Consider the following 8,426-nt stretch of genomic DNA (forward strand, 5'->3'; position numbering starts at 1 on the left):
ACTCCCTTTTGTAGGAGAGCTATTGCTGGAAATAAACACAGGTAATAAATATCTCGTGGCTGGGGCTGGATGGAGCTGCAGTGCCCATCCACAGTGACTAAGGAGAGAGGAATGAAAAGCTGATGTTCAGCACTGATTGGAGTCATTCATCTGCTGCAGGGCTTGGGGCTCAAAGCAGAGGTGAGGGGGAGGCAGCTGCCCTCAAATCCCTGCGGGTGGGCTCTGCCCCTGCTCTCTGTGCAGGGGGGATTGATGCTCTTTAAATTCATGGTGTGGCTGCAGTTGCTGGAGGAAGTTTCGCAGTACAGCTGAGCTGCACCATGCTGGCTGCTCCCCCTCAGCAGAGGATACTGGATCTGCTGCAGTCCCCTGTTTCCAGTGATAAGTGACGACTTTCCCCATCCAGGTGTCATTTTCCATGACGTGTCCTGACCCATATCAGTTCCCTCTTTGAAAGCTTGGCTTCTCCTCCATGGATTTGCCAACAAATTTTATCTGGCTGCAGTATCTGTGACCCAGTTTGGCAGGTGCTGGGTGAGAGCAGAGGTGTGAAACAAGTTCTGAATGTGGGAATTCTAGTCACTCTCTGTGAGCTGGAAGTAAAGGCATCACTGTGTCCCGTGCAAAGTATAGCAGGGCAAGTGCCAGGCTGCAGTATAAAATAAGGGAACAAGAATAAAATAAGGAGCAGGAAACTTCTCTTCCCAGCTCTGATGACATTTTCCCTCCTCTGTCCCAGCAGCTCTCCCCGCTTGCAGCACATTGTAACTTACAACTCCTTGTCTGGCAGGAGTTATGGTAACTCCAGACCAGCCCTTAGCACTATGTCATCATAACCTTGAAACAGGACCCAAATGGCAAAACCTGCCCGAAACCAGTTGTGATTACTCATGCTTCGTGCTATCCCTTTCCCCCGCTGGGCTTTCTGCTATGGTAATTCCACTTATTAAGCAAGGAGACAAAACACCTTTATTAAACTTGGAACCGAGCTCGGGAGCAATGAGAGGAGCAGGACTTGCTGGCTGCAGGCTGTCAAAGAGTTTTCTTCTCTTGTCTCCCTTCTTTTGCATGGCCTTTAAAGTGAGTGAGAGAGGAACAAAGATGCTTTGCTGCTTGTGATGAATAAAAGTCTGCATTTAAATATGTTTGTTTAGAGTAGAAGAATTAGGAATGTGTATTGGGAATGAATCCTGGGATTCGTTGGGGCTTTGCTTCATCTCCAAGCTTGAAAATGCAAAGAGCTGAGACAAACTGGGGTCGTAGCTCAGGCTCTGGAAAGCTTCTTTTTATTAACACTTTCAGTTAGTGTTTATTAACACCGTGGATAAAAGGCGCCTTTGTTAACGGGTCTGTCCCTTTGCTGCTTGGCTGGAGGAGCTGAATCTTGAAAGGAACTGCCCTGGGCACCTGCTGGATGTTACTGATGAAAGTTTTCATTCCGGATTTTCGCCACAGGCTCAGACATAAAATAGCCTGAAACCCTCCAAAGCAAGCCTTCCTTCTCTTTCTCATTAAAAAAAGGTAAAAAAAGTTGTATAAATGCCTCTTGCTGCCTGTGTTCTGAGCCATGAACGATGGGCCCCTTCCCTGTGTGGAGAGCATTTCATCTCACAGCAGTGTGACCTCCTCCTTGGGTCCATCTTCTGCCTCTTGTGGGTGTCCAGAATCTCCCTTTGAGTGCAACTCTCAGCCTGCGGCAATGATTAGAGCAGTTTAAAAATCACTCCTGCATGCTGGGAGAGAAACCCCTAAAGGTGCAGACCATCCCCAGAGGTCGTGTGTGCCCCAGGGCAGGCTGGGGGCCGTGGCAGCCATCCCAGGAGCAGCTGCTGCTTCCAGGAGCCTCTGCTGGGGGAGGATGCACTTCCAAGCATTTTTATACTGAATTATGGGTTGACTGTGCCATTGCTGGTGGCATCTCCCGGTGTAAGAGTGCTGTAAATGAGGGAGAAAGGAAGGATGACTTACCACATTTCCTCCCAGGTTGGGCTGAGCTTTGGTGGCTCTGCCCAAGGTCAGTGAGGCAAAGCCGCAGCTCCCTCCACACACCAGTGAAGGACCTGGTTACACCTGGTGTGAAGAATTTGGGGTTTGGATTGAATTGAATTGAATTGGGGTTATGACTTGGCAAGGAAAAAACGCGCTGTGTTTTGCAGTGAGATGGGCCAGGTGTGTTTGCCACCTCCCTGGGAAACCTCCCAAGAGATCCAGGAACATGGTGTGCCTGCATGGAGGGAGGGAGGCTGTCACCATCCTCAGCAGCTCCTCTCCCTTCAGCAGCTGATGGCACTGAAGCAGATGTGTTATCACCTACTCTGTGATTCCTGTACTAAGCAGAAAATGGCTTTCCAGCAGCCTGGACTTGGCCATTCCCTTTTCTTCTCCCAGGCAGTGTGAGCCATGGCTGGGGTTGGCAAACCCTGCTCAGCTGCACCCACCGAGCTCTCGGCTTGGGTGTTCAGTGGGAGCTCAGAGCCAAGCTGGCTCTGGGAGGAGGAGGCTGGAGCTCACACCCATTCCTGCCAAAGCTGAAGTTGACACTGGGAGCGAGAGGAGTTAATTGCAGTGACTCGGGAGAGGAGGATCTGTTGTATCTGCAGGCGAGGTCCGGAGGGGAGAAGGCTCTGGAAGGCTGCATGCCTTGCAGCCGCAGATTTTGGTTTGAAGTAACTTAATTGTGCCAGACAGATGTGCAGCTGGGCAGATCAGTTCCTTGCAGGCTGGACAAAGTCCCTGCTCTGCTGCATCCCTGGGAGTGCAGGGTGGCCAGGAAGGCAGAGCTGTGCTGCTGCACCTGCTCTTGCCTGGGCTCTGCTGGGTCCAGCAGGAACAGAACGTTTTGCTTCTCAGAAAAGAGTGTGATCAGCAAACCCCGCTGTTACTCAAACAACAGGCTTGTCCCTGTTCTCCCTGGTCTTGCCCAGAGGAGTCTCTGAGAAGGGTAGGATGTGATCTAGGAGCGTTACCCCAGCTTGTCCCCCAGCTCATCTCTGTTTTCCTGCTGGTTATTCACCCAGCACAACTTTACAGCCCAAAACCAAACAGTTGGAAGGATGGTTCCTGCTCAGGGTTTTCTCTGAAGAGCCTTAAATCTCCCATAAATTAACATGCTCATTTATTAGTTGCAACTCCCCAAAGCACCGAGCAAAGTTAGTGAGTTTAATTACTTTTTTGCAGGAATCGGAGCACGCAGAGCCTTCAGCAGATGATTGTGGTTCATATTATTCATGCAGCTCTTCATAATCTCTTCCTCTGCTAGACCATGGTCAAGAGAGACTAAAATTGGAATATGCTCATAAATTCCCAGCCCCATCCCGTGTGAGGTGTCTTGATCTTCCAGTGAAAGCATTTTGCTGACAAAACAATTCAGTTTCCTGAGAGGTGCCATGCGAGTGGATCTGTCAGGAGGGTGTGAGCTGCCAGGGTTCTGTGTGCTGGTGGGGAGGTGTTTGCCAAAGTTGGTTTTCACCCTGTTTATCTCTAAACCCGGAGTTGGGCTGGCCGTGTCACACACTGGGTGGTAAAAAGTACAGAGGTTTTCAAACAGAAACACGGAATATTTATATGGTTGCAGACATTTGTGGAAATATTACTGGGAAAATCTAATCAACTAAAGTAGAATGCCAACAAAACTATTTTTAAATTAATTAAAAGGCTCGGATTCATTTTTTTTTTTTTTAACTGCGGAGGTTTTAATCCTCAAGTATGTATTTGGTCTGTTTGAAGTTACTGTAGCTTTCTTGTCTCATAAACATTTTAGGGCCACATTCTTCTTTGTGCACAGTCTCCTTCGTAAGAGACCCCGGAGGGTTTGTCTGCCTGTGGAAACTTATTGTTATATAGGAATGAATAATTCCTCAGCAGCAGCTGTGTAATCCCCCCTGCACAGCTTTTCTGCCTTATAACCTAGATCTTAATGACTCCAGGACCCCTCCTGCTTCTCCTGACATCTCCTTGTCCCATCCGTGGGAGCTCCTCAGGTGTTGTGCTCCAGCAGAGCTCTGAGCTGGGGATCTCCCTGTGCAGGAGGAATACCCAGTTAATAAGAATCTGTATTTTTTTTCATTTTTTTTCCCCCTGATGTTTACAGGGTTTATCCTTTAGTCTCCCAAGACAGCTTTACACCTGTGACTCTGACTTTTGATGCAGGTTTACTGGGGAACGAGCAGGTTCAAAGCTCTTTGCACAGGTTGCTGCCTTGTTTAGCATCAAAAAGGAGGAAAAAGCAACAAGATTGCTCTGTGTGGAGGAGCTTTCAGGAGCTCCTCAGGAACCACGTGCCTGCAGGTGCAGGGAAGGAATAGAAATAAGCAGTCCCAGGGAGTGAGCAGCCTTTGCCTTTGGGGAGGGTCTGAGGATTGCTCATGGCTGCGGAGGCAGGAGGGCTGTGGTGGGGAGGGATGCTCCATCCCTTTGGAAAGGCAGGGGGCTGACACAGTTGAGGCTGAGCTGGAGTTTGGCTGAAGCCCCAAACCTGTCTGCTTCAGGCTGATGAAAAGTGCTTGTGCAGCTGCTGGTGACCCCAGCAGTTGGGACCTTGGCTTTGTACTTCTTTCCAAGTGATAAGTGAGAGATTTAATCTGATAAATATTCCTCAACAGATGTGTTTAATCTTCTAATGACATTACAAGTGATGTATATGCATTGAGAAATTCTTGTCTTTTCCCCCCTGTTGACCTGTAAAAGCCTTTTATGGAACAACACAAGTGACTCTGTAACGCTCTTAGCAGCATTAATGTGAATGAAGTTGTCTTCACCATCAGCACCTGACTCTGCAGAGCCTGGAGCTTGATGGAGGCTGTAAGTGCCCAAAGTGTGGTGCACTCAGTAATAAAATGAATGCAAAATAACAGAAGACACTCCTAGATGTATATAATTTTTTGGGAGGTAGGCAGAGATACTCTTCCTACCACTTTGGCTTTGCATTGTAGCCTCAGGTGAGAGTAAATTACAGGTCTGAGCACTTTAATGCACCTTAGTGACGCAAGAGTTGACTCGTATTTTGTGCTGAGTGCTGTCTGCATGGGAATGAGTCCTGGGGCTTGGCAGAGCTCCTCTCTTTGGGAAGCCACAGTGCATCAGCTCCTCTCTGGCCTGTTCTTGCAGGAGCTCTTAGCCCATGGCAGATGTTCCCCAGCTCCCTGTGAGGGAGCTCAGCCAGGCTGGGCCCTCTCAGATCAGCTGCAGCCGTGGGGGAAGGTTGGAGGCCAAAACATCCTTGTTCTGGGATAACATCTCCTGCACTCAGAACATCAGTAGGGCTGCACCCGAGTGAGGGGTGATGGAGCTGAACCCGGATTCCAGTCCAGGGCTAGACTGGGCCACAATGACATGGTGCATCAGAGACGTGGAGGAGATTGGCTGGAGCTCAGGAAATTGTTTTCCAAGGGCTGGGTAGGATGGGACCTTCCCTTTTCCCAGCTGGCCCATGCCTACTCTCATTATCCCATGCTGGAGCAGCTCTGTCCTGACCCTCATCCCATTGCTGGGGGAGTTGGGTTGTACTGAGGGGGTGAAATGTCTTCTCAGGGAGAAGAGAAAGAGCCTGTGGAGAGGCAAGGGGAAAGGCAGAGCAGTGGTGCAGCACGACTGTGCCTTTGGCTGTGGTGAGGAGAAATTCCCAGTGCAAAGAGCAGTGTCTAACTCTTTAAGGGGGATTTGTGTGTTTGGGGGAAGAACTGGAGCTGCTGCCATCCCTGAGCCATGCAAACAAGGAGAAAATAGAACTGCCAGGCTGGCTCAGAGCAAAGCTTCACTCACCCAAGAAAGGCCAGAAGATGCCAGGAGGACGGGGCATGAGCCTGACTTTTCTGGATGGAGTTTCAGGGCCTTTCCCATCAGGATGTTTCCTCCAGATCCCTGTATTTAACAGCCATCAGTGGACCTGTCCTCTGTGAGCTTTTCCAGTCCTGCTTTGAAGCCATAGGTATTTCTGGCAGCCAGAACATCCCCTGACAATGAGTTCCACAATTTAATTACAAGGGGAAAGGAAATGACCTTGGATAGATTTTTAAACCTGCTGCCTGATCCCTTTATTCCTGTCTTGTCAGGAGTGGTGCCTGGAGAGGGATTGAGAAGGGGAAATGGGAGAGAAGGTAGGGCTTGAATTTGGGAATGAAGTCCGGGGGAGAGGGAAAACTGCTTAATTCATATGAAAATAAAGCCTTTCCAGGGATGGGATGCTGTTGTGTGCAGTGGGTTAAATCCAGTGGGATATCTGGGGAGTATTTGGAGGTGAGGTTCTTACTGGGCTGTGTTGGCTTTGGAGCTGCAGGTGCCACTCTGGGGCTGCACCTCTGGCTCCCAAAAACCCAACAGTACCTCCAGGTTAGAAGTGTTGGGTTTTTTTCCCCCTTCACCTAGTCCAGAGAACAGAAAGTGTCTGTCTCCTTGGGGATGCTTTTGGAGCAGGACAATAAAGAGCATCTGTGGTCCTCCACAGCTTGCTCTCACAGCTGCATGTTCTTATAATCAAAAATCTTCTATCTTGGGTTTTCCAGACTGGCTCCCAGGGAGTAGGTGAGTTCATTCAGGATTTGCACTGGTTCAGGATGTCCCCACCTAATGTGGTTTCACAGAGACCTTCGTGCCTTTCACAGTGTTGGCTTCTTTACCCTTTGTAAATATTTCACCTGTTTTCTAAATTATTCATTCATTAAGTGGCTTGGAAGGGAGGAGGAATCACGCTTGTAATATGTGTGAAGACTTAAAACACTGCAGAGCTGAAAGGATGTGAAAAGATAATTGGAGGAAGGATTTTTACATCAGAACAAGCTCATTTAAGTTCTGGGAGGGGATGGGAGATGAAGGGATGTGGGGTCTTGATGGATCTGGCACAGGCTGGGATGTTCCTGGGATTTGCAGAGTTGGGGTTTGCATTGGGATGGGATTTGGAGGCTGAGATCTTTATCAGGGGTGGATGGGGGAGCTGGCATGGAGTTTGAGGTGGCCACGCTGAGGGGTCACAGGGCACCCTCAGACCTGGAGCTTCTTGCTTGTGTCAGTGCTGTTTGCAGCCGTGGTGTGGATCCAGTACAATGTAAAACACTATTCTCCAGTTTATTGGTAACCTATGGCTTTTGCATACTAAAAATGGATCAATTTTAGGTTGGGGCTAACTGAAATTGGATATTAAATGTCTCCACACGGCAGCGTGCCCCTTGCTTCCCAAATGAGGAACCTTTCCTTCCACTCCTCCTTCCTCTAAGCAACAGCCAGTGAAGGTGAAATATTGCTCCTGAATGGAGAAGTGTTTGGGGTTTTTTTTTTGTTTTAAGGGTAGCATGGCAGTGGCACACATTTTTCTGCTGCCTCTATTCTTGCACCTCAAAACATCGTTAAGCTGTTATTTAATTAAAGCCTGTCAGTCCCTTCACGAGCGAAGGTGGTGGGTTTTATCGGTGATAACCATGTGCTTTGAGCTGTTCTGTAGTGCTTTGTGGGCAAGGAAGGGGAACCTTGATGGTTTAGCAATGGGGAACAGGCAGAGGCAAGCAGGGCTTGGAGGCCCCTGGGGGGCAGAGGAACACCCTGAGATGGGGAAACTGAGGCAGTGCAAGGGTGAGTCAGGATAACAAACTGAGGAGAGTCACAGCTTGGGCCAGTGCCTCATCCCTGAGAGGTCTTTGCCCTTGCCTCCCTTGCTGAGGGTGCTATCCAGCCTCAACACAAGCCTCCAACCATGGCTGTGCAGCCTGGAGTGGGACAGCCCTGGGGTGCCTCCACCCTGTCCATTCCTTTGCCTTCACGGAAGGCAAATACCTCTCAGTGAGGTATGTTTGAAGGTTATCTTCAAAAGCAAAACATTGGCTTTAGAAAACCGAATAAAGGCCTGTAAAACCCTGGCTCTGGCCAGAAGCCAGGACAGTGTTCCCTAATTTTCTTCTGTAGTGCTCATGCTCTTTGCTGTGCTCCTGCAGTCCAGGGCAGATGTTCGTTATCGCGTTCCCGTTCTGGCTGAGGACGGTTCGTGCCTTCTGCACGACAAAGTATCCTTTAAATTAGGTTTCCATAGCCTGGTACATCCTTGTGTCAGCCCTTGACCTCGATGCTGTGCCAGACAATGGAGTTCAGATCTCAGTGCTGCTGTCTGAATCTCCTCCGCTGCCCAGCCCACACGGCTCTGGATGCGTTTCGGGGCTGCATCCACGTGTGAGCCGGGCTGAACGCATTTGGGGTGGGTGGGGACCATGTGGGATGCTGTTCCCCTACCTGGGGCCACCATCCCTCCCCCAACATCTCTGGGGTGGTTGGGGGAGGTAGGGCCTTCAAGGAATTGACCCTTTTGGGAGACAACTTCAAGATCTGTTGTGTGTCGTGCCTTATCACACATTCGAGGTGATTTTGCAGCAGACAGGCTCAGCTCCTGTCCCCATCACTACCCAGAACCAGGCTCCACCAGCCTCCCAAGCAAAACGTGCATTTGC

This window comes from Hirundo rustica, chromosome 20 (genome assembly GCF_015227805.2).
Source record: "Hirundo rustica isolate bHirRus1 chromosome 20, bHirRus1.pri.v3, whole genome shotgun sequence".
Lineage (NCBI taxonomy): Eukaryota > Metazoa > Chordata > Aves > Passeriformes > Hirundinidae > Hirundo > Hirundo rustica.